This window comes from Protopterus annectens, chromosome 11.part0 (assembly GCF_019279795.1).
Source record: "Protopterus annectens isolate FY-2018-M chromosome 11.part0, PAN1.0, whole genome shotgun sequence".
In the NCBI taxonomy this organism is placed as follows: Eukaryota; Metazoa; Chordata; order Ceratodontiformes; family Protopteridae; genus Protopterus; species Protopterus annectens.
Genome location: NC_056745.1, coordinates 1470675253 through 1470687752, shown reverse-complemented (window position 1 = coordinate 1470687752; position 12500 = coordinate 1470675253).

The window sequence follows — 12500 nt, the reverse complement described above, 5'->3', positions numbered from 1 at the left end:
CAATACCAAAAATAACATTTATTTGTCATTGTGCAGCAATGTTTGAATGCAAGTATTGATAGGTTATCTACTCTTTTTCAGCACTTACTTTAGAATGTTAGGGACATTAATTCTAAAGTGAAATGTAATGCAGCAGCTTGTTTTTTGGCATCTATTTCCCCAGAATTAATAACATTAGAGGAGACAAGTAGCACACAAAACGCCTTAATAATTTATGTGGAGCTAGTTAGATTATCCAGCAAAACTAATATGAGTGGGGAAATGTATGTGCATAAAAGGGTAGGATGGAAGGTTTAACACAAGTGCACAAAATAAGGAAAGTAGATGAGTATGTACCAAACTTAAAATAGGTTAGGGAGGGATAGTTATTCATAATGTTTAGGGCTCAAATGAAAATGCCCCCTCTTTATTTATGAGGTTCTTCCTCAAATTAAGTAATCTCAGAGGGGATGGTGCTCAGATGTTGGAAAGGGAAGATGTTAATGCTGTTTTTAAGTTGACCCTGGATAGACTGAGCTGTGCTCTGGGGAAGAACGCCACAGCTTAAAACACTGTACTGAATGCCTGCACGTGTCTAGGAGTGGGAGACCCTTGAAGACTATTACAATCGAGGATAATGACTACACGTTTTCTACCCCAGAGGTTAGCTCTCACAGCAGGCTTGACTACTGGCAGCATTAAAGGAAACAGGAGTGGGGATAACATTTAGATTCAACCTTGCCCCCTTACGGACCACTCTTGGATCCTTGCTGTTCTCAACAATGCCCAGTCCATGTGGAGAGCAGCTACAATAAGCAGTGGAGAACTGACCCATTAATTCTACTGGACTCTGAATTCCTTCAATGACTTCAGCGCCAGACTCGAGTGGACTTTGTGAAAAACAACCCTATCAAGTCATAGCCCTTCAACCTTTGGTAGAAAAGCTGTAAATTATTTTTGAGATCTCTGCTGCTGCTTCACTGACTAAGGCAACGTATCTCAAAATACAAGATGGCTGTGTCAGGCACTTGGAAAAAGAAGCCGAGGTACTACTAAAAAGTAAGAGCCTCTAAATTTAAATCTCTTGAGGTGATTAAACATCATAAAAGGATCAAAGTAAAATGAACTCAGGCTTTGACAGTGACTGCTGCTCTTCAATGGAAACCAGCTGCATCACAGATTGGATACAAAATCAGAGGCTGAGCAAGTTTATAACCAGCTGCATTACAGACTGGACATGAAATCAGTGCTGAGCAAGTTTATAACCAGCTGCATTACAGACTGGATACAAAATCAGAAGATGAGCAAACCAGCTGCATTACAGATTGGACAAGAAATCAGAGGCTGAGCAAGTTTATAACCAGCTGCATTACAGACTGGACACAAAATCAGAGGCTGAGCAAGTTTATAACGAGCTGCATTACATATTGGACACAAAATCAGAGGCTGAACAAGTTTATAACCAGCTGCTTTACAGATTGGACACGAAATCAGAGGCTGAACAAGTTTATAAGCAACTGCACTACAAATTGGACACAAAATCAGAGGCTGAGCAAGTTTATAACCAGCTGCATTATAGATTGGACATGAAATCAGAGGCTGAGCAAGTTCATAACCAGCTGCATTACAGATTGGACATGAAATCAGAGGCTGAGCAAGTTTGTAGAATTTTGGTTAAAAGACAGATGGGTTTGCATCCAGACTCATGCCATTAAACAAAGGAATAAACATTTCACTATACCTGAGTACACAAATAAAACTTTTCAAAAGTATTATGCATGTTTATATTCTAAGCCAGAGCTCTGTCATCTGTTGGATGAATATAAATGCAGGGCCTTGTTCAAATAATTAAGTCTGACCTCACTAACCAGATATAACACCTGCATTGAGACATACTTCTCCAGTTTAGTGATAGAAGTGATGTTTTCAGAACCCTAGTGTGAAGGCTGCAGGCCATGTTTGAGCTGTATAAATTTCTATAAAATAAATTGTAAAGATTTCTTTACTTGTAGATTCATAGGAGGTTACTAGGCTATTGGTCCTAGGACCTTTAAAAGCCTAGCCATGTTACACCCTTGTTCCCTTATTGACCAAGTTGTATGGTCCATATTTGCAGTGCCAGTCTACGATCAGCACCAAGTTACCTTATCCAAGAGGGACATAGGTGACACTTCCAGGGTAAATTTACGGTCTTCCATCCAGTCGTCTAAGTTACACTTAAATAGGGTTGTTGAGGAGCTCTGTTTTATGTGAAATGGGAATTTGTTCCTTAGGAGTGGCAATCTCTGGGAGACATATCTGTCTCTCCAGTATGTCTTGTTAATATCGCAGGCTAGGTTAAGATCCCTAGAGTGAGTGAATCTTGTCCCATTTGACTTGCAGATGTCAGAGAAAGGCTTGTAACAGGCAAAGGCCTTTTTTGTTCTGGGTATTGTGTATTGTATTCCTCCCCAAGCATGGCAAAGCTAGAACTAAAGTTAAAAATTATATTCCAATATTTTTAATTAACACAAAGTAAAATTATATGCAAAAATTATAGCGACTAGGCTGAAACTAGTTCTGCCAAAACTGATCCATCAGTCAGAGTTTGGTTTTCTGAATGCTCTTTTAAACTGGAGTTGTATCTGTATGTAAATGTTACAACATTTTCTATTCCTGTTTGTAAAGGATAATGTAGCCCTGTATCTTCCCATTTGCATAAATCATAGGTTCTCCTTTATCATTTGTGCGTGGCTTATTTAAAGGCACCAGGCACTGTTTTATTCCTGTTTGTAAAGGGTAATGCAGGCCTGTATCTTCATGGCTTATTTAAAGGCACCAGGCACTGTTTTATTCCTGTTTGTAAAGGGTAATGCAGGCCTGTATCTTCATGGCTTATTTAAAGGCACCAGGCACTGTTTTATTCCTGTTTGTAAAGGGTAATGCAGGCCTGTATCTTCATGGCTTATTTAAAGGCACCAGGCACTGTTTTATTCCTGTTTGTAAAGGGTAATGCAGGCCTGTATCTTCATGGCTTATTTAAAGGCACCAGGCACTGTTTTATTCCTGTTTGTAAAGGGTAATGCAGCCCTGTATCTTCATGGCTTATTTAAAGGCACCAGGCACTGTTTTATTCCTGTTTGTAAAGGGTAATGCAGCCCTGTATCTTCATGGCTTATTTAAAGGCACCAGGCACTGTTTTATTCCTGTTTGTAAAGGGTAATGCAGCCCTGTATCTTCATGGCTTATTTAAAGGCACCAGGCACTGTTTTATTCCTGTTTGTAAAGGGTAATGCAGGCCTGTATCTTCATGGCTTATTTAAAGGCACCAGGCACTGTTTTATTCCTGTTTGTAAAGGGTAATGCAGCCCTGTATCTTCATGGCTTATTTAAAGGCACCAGGCACTGTTTTATTCCTGTTTGTAAAGGGTAATGCAGGCCTGTATCTTCATGGCTTATTTAAAGGCACCAGGCACTGTTTTATTCCTGTTTGTAAAGGGTAATGCAGCCCTGTATCTTCATGGCTTATTTAAAGGCACCAGGCACTGTTTTATTCCTGTTTGTAAAGGGTAATGCAGGCCTGTATCTTCATGGCTTATTTAAAGGCACCAGGCACTGTTTTATTCCTGTTTGTAAAGGGTAATGCAGGCCTGTATCTTCATGGCTTATTTAAAGGCACCAGGCACTGTTTTATTCCTGTTTGTAAAGGGTAATGCAGGCCTGTATCTTCATGGCTTATTTAAAGGCACCAGGCACTGTTTTATTCCTGTTTGTAAAGGGTAATGCAGCCCTGTATCTTCATGGCTTATTTAAAGGCACCAGGCACTGTTTTATTCCTGTTTGTAAAGGGTAATGCAGGCCTGTATCTTCATGGCTTATTTAAAGGCACCAGGCACTGTTTTATTCCTGTTTGTAAAGGGTAATGCAGGCCTGTATCTTCATGGCTTATTTAAAGGCACCAGGCACTGTTTTATTCCTGTTTGTAAAGGGTAATGCAGGCCTGTATCTTCATGGCTTATTTAAAGGCACCAGGCACTGTTTTATTCCTGTTTGTAAAGGGTAATGCAGCCCTGTATCTTCATGGCTTATTTAAAGGCACCAGGCACTGTTTTATTCCTGTTTGTAAAGGGTAATGCAGCCCTGTATCTTCATGGCTTATTTAAAGGCACCAGGCACTGTTTTATTCCTGTTTGTAAAGGGTAATGCAGGCCTGTATCTTCATGGTTTATTTAAAGGCACCAGGCACTGTTTTATTCCTGTTTGTAAAGGGTAATGCAGCCCTGTATCTTCATGGCTTATTTAAAGGCACCAGGCACTGTTTTATTCCTGTTTGTAAAGGGTAATGCAGGCCTGTATCTTCATGGCTTATTTAAAGGCACCAGGCACTGTTTTATTCCTGTTTGTAAAGGGTAATGCAGGCCTGTATCTTCATGGCTTATTTAAAGGCACCAGGCACTGTTTTATTCCTGTTTGTAAAGGGTAATGCAGGCCTGTATCTTCATGGCTTATTTAAAGGCACCAGGCACTGTTTTATTCCTGTTTGTAAAGGGTAATGCAGGCCTGTATCTTCATGGCTTATTTAAAGGCACCAGGCACTGTTTTATTCCTGTTTGTAAAGGGTAATGCAGGCCTGTATCTTCATGGCTTATTTAAAGGCACCAGGCACTGTTTTATTCCTGTTTGTAAAGGGTAATGCAGCCCTGTATCTTCATGGCTTATTTAAAGGCACCAGGCACTGTTTTATTCCTGTTTGTAAAGGGTAATGCAGGCCTGTATCTTCATGGCTTATTTAAAGGCACCAGGCACTGTTTTATTCCTGTTTGTAAAGGGTAATGCAGGCCTGTATCTTCATGGCTTATTTAAAGGCACCAGGCACTGTTTTATTCCTGTTTGTAAAGGGTAATGCAGCCCTGTATCTTCATGGCTTATTTAAAGGCACCAGGCACTGTTTTATTCCTGTTTGTAAAGGGTAATGCAGGCCTGTATCTTCATGGCTTATTTAAAGGCACCAGGCACTGTTTTATTCCTGTTTGTAAAGGGTAATGCAGGCCTGTATCTTCATGGCTTATTTAAAGGCACCAGGCACTGTTTTATTCCTGTTTGTAAAGGGTAATGCAGCCCTGTATCTTCATGGCTTATTTAAAGGCACCAGGCACTGTTTTATTCCTGTTTGTAAAGGGTAATGCAGCCCTGTATCTTCATGGCTTATTTAAAGGCACCAGGCACTGTTTTATTCCTGTTTGTAAAGGGTAATGCAGGCCTGTATCTTCATGGCTTATTTAAAGGCACCAGGCACTGTTTTATTCCTGTTTGTAAAGGGTAATGCAGGCCTGTATCTTCATGGCTTATTTAAAGGCACCAGGCACTGTTTTATTCCTGTTTGTAAAGGGTAATGCAGGCCTGTATCTTCATGGCTTATTTAAAGGCACCAGGCACTGTTTTATTCCTGTTTGTAAAGGGTAATGCAGGCCTGTATCTTCATGGCTTATTTAAAGGCACCAGGCACTGTTTTATTCCTGTTTGTAAAGGGTAATGCAGGCCTGTATCTTCATGGCTTATTTAAAGGCACCAGGCACTGTTTTATTCCTGTTTGTAAAGGGTAATGCAGCCCTGTATCTTCATGGCTTATTTAAAGGCACCAGGCACTGTTTTATTCCTGTTTGTAAAGGGTAATGCAGCCCTGTATCTTCATGGCTTATTTAAAGGCACCAGGCACTGTTTTATTCCTGTTTGTAAAGGGTAATGCAGGCCTGTATCTTCATGGCTTATTTAAAGGCACCAGGCACTGTTTTATTCCTGTTTGTAAAGGGTAATGCAGCCCAGTATCTCCATGGCTTATTTAAAGGCACCAGGCACTGTTTTATTCCTGTTTGTAAAGGGTAATGCAGGCCTGTATCTTCATGGCTTATTTAAAGGCACCAGGCACTGTTTTATTCCTGTTTGTAAAGGGTAATGCAGGCCTGTATCTTCATGGCTTATTTAAAGGCACCAGGCACTGTTTTATTCCTGTTTGTAAAGGGTAATGCAGGCCTGTATCTTCATGGCTTATTTAAAGGCACCAGGCACTGTTTTATTCCTGTTTGTAAAGGGTAATGCAGGCCTGTATCTTCATGGCTTATTTAAAGGCACCAGGCACTGTTTTATTCCTGTTTGTAAAGGGTAATGCAGCCCTGTATCTTCATGGCTTATTTAAAGGCACCAGGCACTGTTTTATTCCTGTTTGTAAAGGGTAATGCAGCCCTGTATCTTCATGGCTTATTTAAAGGCACCAGGCACTGTTTTATTCCTGTTTGTAAAGGGTAATGCAGGCCTGTATCTTCATGGCTTATTTAAAGGCACCAGGCACTGTTTTATTCCTGTTTGTAAAGGGTAATGCAGGCCTGTATCTTCATGGCTTATTTAAAGGCACCAGGCACTGTTTTATTCCTGTTTGTAAAGGGTAATGCAGGCCTGTATCTTCATGGCTTATTTAAAGGCACCAGGCACTGTTTTATTCCTGTTTGTAAAGGGTAATGCAGCCCTGTATCTTCATGGCTTATTTAAAGGCACCAGGCACTGTTTTATTCCTGTTTGTAAAGGGTAATGCAGCCCTGTATCTTCATGGCTTATTTAAAGGCACCAGGCACTGTTTTATTCCTGTTTGTAAAGGGTAATGCAGCCCAGTATCTCCATGGCTTATTTAAAGGCACCAGGCACTGTTTTATTCCTGTTTGTAAAGGGTAATGCAGGCCTGTATCTTCATGGCTTATTTAAAGGCACCAGGCACTGTTTTATTCCTGTTTGTAAAGGGTAATGCAGCCCTGTATCTTCATGGCTTATTTAAAGGCACCAGGCACTGTTTTATTCCTGTTTGTAAAGGGTAATGCAGGCCTGTATCTTCATGGCTTATTTAAAGGCACCAGGCACTGTTTTATTCCTGTTTGTAAAGGGTAATGCAGGCCTGTATCTTCATGGCTTATTTAAAGGCACCAGGCACTGTTTTATTCCTGTTTGTAAAGGGTAATGCAGGCCTGTATCTTCATGGCTTATTTAAAGGCACCAGGCACTGTTTTATTCCTGTTTGTAAAGGGTAATGCAGGCCTGTATCTTCATGGCTTATTTAAAGGCACCAGGCACTGTTTTATTCCTGTTTGTAAAGGGTAATGCAGCCCTGTATCTTCATGGCTTATTTAAAGGCACCAGGCACTGTTTTATTCCTGTTTGTAAAGGGTAATGCAGCCCTGTATCTTCATGGCTTATTTAAAGGCACCAGGCACTGTTTTATTCCTGTTTGTAAAGGGTAATGCAGGCCTGTATCTTCATGGCTTATTTAAAGGCACCAGGCACTGTTTTATTCCTGTTTGTAAAGGGTAATGCAGGCCTGTATCTTCATGGCTTATTTAAAGGCACCAGGCACTGTTTTATTCCTGTTTGTAAAGGGTAATGCAGGCCTGTATCTTCATGGCTTATTTAAAGGCACCAGGCACTGTTTTATTCCTGTTTGTAAAGGGTAATGCAGCCCTGTATCTTCATGGCTTATTTAAAGGCACCAGGCACTGTTTTATTCCTGTTTGTAAAGGGTAATGCAGGCCTGTATCTTCATGGCTTATTTAAAGGCACCAGGCACTGTTTTATTCCTGTTTGTAAAGGGTAATGCAGCCCTGTATCTTCATGGCTTATTTAAAGGCACCAGGCACTGTTTTATTCCTGTTTGTAAAGGGTAATGCAGGCCTGTATCTTCATGGCTTATTTAAAGGCACCAGGCACTGTTTTATTCCTGTTTGTAAAGGGTAATGCAGGCCTGTATCTTCATGGCTTATTTAAAGGCACCAGGCACTGTTTTATTCCTGTTTGTAAAGGGTAATGCAGCCCTGTATCTTCATGGCTTATTTAAAGGCACCAGGCACTGTTTTATTCCTGTTTGTAAAGGGTAATGCAGGCCTGTATCTTCATGGCTTATTTAAAGGCACCAGGCACTGTTTTATTCCTGTTTGTAAAGGGTAATGCAGCCCAGTATCTCCATGGCGTATTTAAAGACACCAGGCACTGTTTTATTCCTGTTTGTAAAGGGTAATGCAGGCCTGTATCTTCATGGCTTATTTAAAGGCACCAGGCACTGTTTTATTCCTGTTTGTAAAGGGTAATGCAGCCCTGTATCTTCATGGCTTATTTAAAGGCACCAGGCACTGTTTTATTCCTGTTTGTAAAGGGTAATGCAGGCCTGTATCTTCATGGCTTATTTAAAGGCACCAGGCACTGTTTTATTCCTGTTTGTAAAGGGTAATGCAGGCCTGTATCTTCATGGCTTATTTAAAGGCACCAGGCACTGTTTTATTCCTGTTTGTAAAGGGTAATGCAGCCCTGTATCTTCATGGCTTATTTAAAGGCACCAGGCACTGTTTTATTCCTGTTTGTAAAGGGTAATGCAGGCCTGTATCTTCATGGCTTATTTAAAGGCACCAGGCACTGTTTTATTCCTGTTTGTAAAGGGTAATGCAGCCCTGTATCTTCATGGCTTATTTAAAGGCACCAGGCACTGTTTTATTCCTGTTTGTAAAGGGTAATGCAGGCCTGTATCTTCATGGCTTATTTAAAGGCACCAGGCACTGTTTTATTCCTGTTTGTAAAGGGTAATGCAGCCCTGTATCTTCATGGCTTATTTAAAGGCACCAGGCACTGTTTTATTCCTGTTTGTAAAGGGTAATGCAGGCCTGTATCTTCATGGCTTATTTAAAGGCACCAGGCACTGTTTTATTCCTGTTTGTAAAGGGTAATGCAGCCCTGTATCTTCATGGCTTATTTAAAGGCACCAGGCACTGTTTTATTCCTGTTTGTAAAGGGTAATGCAGCCCTGTATCTTCATGGCTTATTTAAAGGCACCAGGCACTGTTTTATTCCTGTTTGTAAAGGGTAATGCAGGCCTGTATCTTCATGGCTTATTTAAAGGCACCAGGCACTGTTTTATTCCTGTTTGTAAAGGGTAATGCAGCCCTGTATCTTCATGGCTTATTTAAAGGCACCAGGCACTGTTTTATTCCTGTTTGTAAAGGGTAATGCAGGCCTGTATCTTCATGGCTTATTTAAAGGCACCAGGCACTGTTTTATTCCTGTTTGTAAAGGGTAATGCAGCCCTGTATCTTCATGGCTTATTTAAAGGCACCAGGCACTGTTTTATTCCTGTTTGTAAAGGGTAATGCAGGCCTGTATCTTCATGGCTTATTTAAAGGCACCAGGCACTGTTTTATTCCTGTTTGTAAAGGGTAATGCAGGCCTGTATCTTCATGGCTTATTTAAAGGCACCAGGCACTGTTTTATTCCTGTTTGTAAAGGGTAATGCAGGCCTGTATCTTCATGGCTTATTTAAAGGCACCAGGCACTGTTTTATTCCTGTTTGTAAAGGGTAATGCAGCCCTGTATCTTCATGGCTTATTTAAAGGCACCAGGCACTGTTTTATTCCTGTTTGTAAAGGGTAATGCAGCCCTGTATCTTCATGGCTTATTTAAAGGCACCAGGCACTGTTTTATTCCTGTTTGTAAAGGGTAATGCAGGCCTGTATCTTCATGGCTTATTTAAAGGCACCAGGCACTGTTTTATTCCTGTTTGTAAAGGGTAATGCAGGCCTGTATCTTCATGGCTTATTTAAAGGCACCAGGCACTGTTTTATTCCTGTTTGTAAAGGGTAATGCAGGCCTGTATCTTCATGGCTTATTTAAAGGCACCAGGCACTGTTTTATTCCTGTTTGTAAAGGGTAATGCAGGCCTGTATCTTCATGGCTTATTTAAAGGCACCAGGCACTGTTTTATTCCTGTTTGTAAAGGGTAATGCAGCCCTGTATCTTCATGGCTTATTTAAAGGCACCAGGCACTGTTTTATTCCTGTTTGTAAAGGGTAATGCAGCCTGTATCTTCATGGCTTATTTAAAGGCACCAGGCACTGTTTTATTCCTGTTTGTAAAGGGTAATGCAGCCCTGTATCTTCATGGCTTATTTAAAGGCACCAGGCACTGTTTTATTCCTGTTTGTAAAGGGTAATGCAGGCCTGTATCTTCATGGCTTATTTAAAGGCACCAGGCACTGTTTTATTCCTGTTTGTAAAGGGTAATGCAGCCTTGTATCTTCATGGCTTATTTAAAGGCACCAGGCACTGTTTTATTCCTGTTTGTAAAGGGTAATGCAGCCCAGTATCTCCATGGCGTATTTAAAGACACCAGGCACTGTTTTATTCCTGTTTGTAAAGGGTAATGCAGGCCTGTATCTTCATGGCTTATTTAAAGGCACCAGGCACTGTTTTATTCCTGTTTGTAAAGGGTAATGCAGCCCTGTATCTTCATGGCTTATTTAAAGGCACCAGGCACTGTTTTATTCCTGTTTGTAAAGGGTAATGCAGGCCTGTATCTTCATGGCTTATTTAAAGGCACCAGGCACTGTTTTATTCCTGTTTGTAAAGGGTAATGCAGGCCTGTATCTTCATGGCTTATTTAAAGGCACCAGGCACTGTTTTATTCCTGTTTGTAAAGGGTAATGCAGCCCTGTATCTTCATGGCTTATTTAAAGGCACCAGGCACTGTTTTATTCCTGTTTGTAAAGGGTAATGCAGGCCTGTATCTTCATGGCTTATTTAAAGGCACCAGGCACTGTTTTATTCCTGTTTGTAAAGGGTAATGCAGGCCTGTATCTTCATGGCTTATTTAAAGGCACCAGGCACTGTTTTATTCCTGTTTGTAAAGGGTAATGCAGGCCTGTATCTTCATGGCTTATTTAAAGGCACCAGGCACTGTTTTATTCCTGTTTGTAAAGGGTAATGCAGCCCTGTATCTTCATGGCTTATTTAAAGGCACCAGGCACTGTTTTATTCCTGTTTGTAAAGGGTAATGCAGGCCTGTATCTTCATGGCTTATTTAAAGGCACCAGGCACTGTTTTATTCCTGTTTGTAAAGGGTAATGCAGGCCTGTATCTTCATGGCTTATTTAAAGGCACCAGGCACTGTTTTATTCCTGTTTGTAAAGGGTAATGCAGCCCTGTATCTTCATGGCTTATTTAAAGACACTAGGCACTGTTTTATTCCTGTTTGTAAATGGTAATGCAGCCTGTATCTTCATGGCTTATTTAAAGGCACCAGGCACTGTTTTATTCCTGTTTGTAAAGGGTAATGCAGCCCTGTATCTTCATGGCTTATTTAAAGGCACCAGGCACTGTTTTATTCCTGTTTGTAAAGGGTAATGCAGCCCTGTATCTTCATGGCTTATTTAAAGGCACCAGGCACTGTTTTATTCCTGTTTGTAAAGGGTAATGCAGGCCTGTATCTTCATGGCTTATTTAAAGGCACCAGGCACTGTTTTATTCCTGTTTGTAAAGGGTAATGCAGCCCTGTATCTTCATGGCTTATTTAAAGGCACCAGGCACTGTTTTATTCCTGTTTGTAAAGGGTAATGCAGCCCTGTATCTTCATGGCTTATTTAAAGGCACCAGGCACTGTTTTATTCCTGTTTGTAAAGGGTAATGCAGCCCTGTATCTTCATGGCTTATTTAAAGGCACCAGGCACTGTTTTATTCCTGTTTGTAAAGGGTAATGCAGCCCTGTATCTTCATGGCTTATTTAAAGGCACCAGGCACTGTTTTATTCCTGTTTGTAAAGGGTAATGCAGGCCTGTATCTTCATGGCTTATTTAAAGGCACCAGGCACTGTTTTATTCCTGTTTGTAAAGGGTAATGCAGCCCTGTATCTTCATGGCTTATTTAAAGGCACCAGGCACTGTTTTATTCCTGTTTGTAAAGGGTAATGCAGGCCTGTATCTTCATGGCTTATTTAAAGGCACCAGGCACTGTTTTATTCCTGTTTGTAAAGGGTAATGCAGGCCTGTATCTTCATGGCTTATTTAAAGGCACCAGGCACTGTTTTATTCCTGTTTGTAAAGGGTAATGCAGCCCTGTATCTTCATGGCTTATTTAAAGGCACCAGGCACTGTTTTATTCCTGTTTGTAAAGGGTAATGCAGGCCTGTATCTTCATGGCTTATTTAAAGGCACCAGGCACTGTTTTATTCCTGTTTGTAAATGGTAATGCAGCCTGTATCTTCATGGCTTATTTAAAGGCACCAGACACTGTTTTATTCCTGTTTGTAAAGGGTAATGCAGCCCTGTATCTTCATGGCTTATTTAAAGGCACCAGGCACTGTTTTATTCCTGTTTGTAAAGGGTAATGCAGGCCTGTATCTTCATGGCTTATTTAAAGGCACCAGGCACTGTTTTATTCCTGTTTGTAAAGGGTAATGCAGCCCTGTATCTTCATGGCTTATTTAAAGGCACCAGGCACTGTTTTATTCCTGTTTGTAAAGGGTAATGCAGCCTGTATCTTCATGGCTTATTTAAAGGCACCAGGCACTGTTTTATTCCTGTTTGTAAAGGGTAATGCAGCCCTGTATCTTCATGGCTTATTTAAAGGCACCAGGCACTGTTTTATTCCTGTTTGTAGCGTGTTTTTTTCCTTTTTAAAGGGAAAGGGCCTTTTTTCTTTTTAAAGGAAGGCACTTTTTTTCCCTGTTTTAAAGGGAACAGCCTTTTT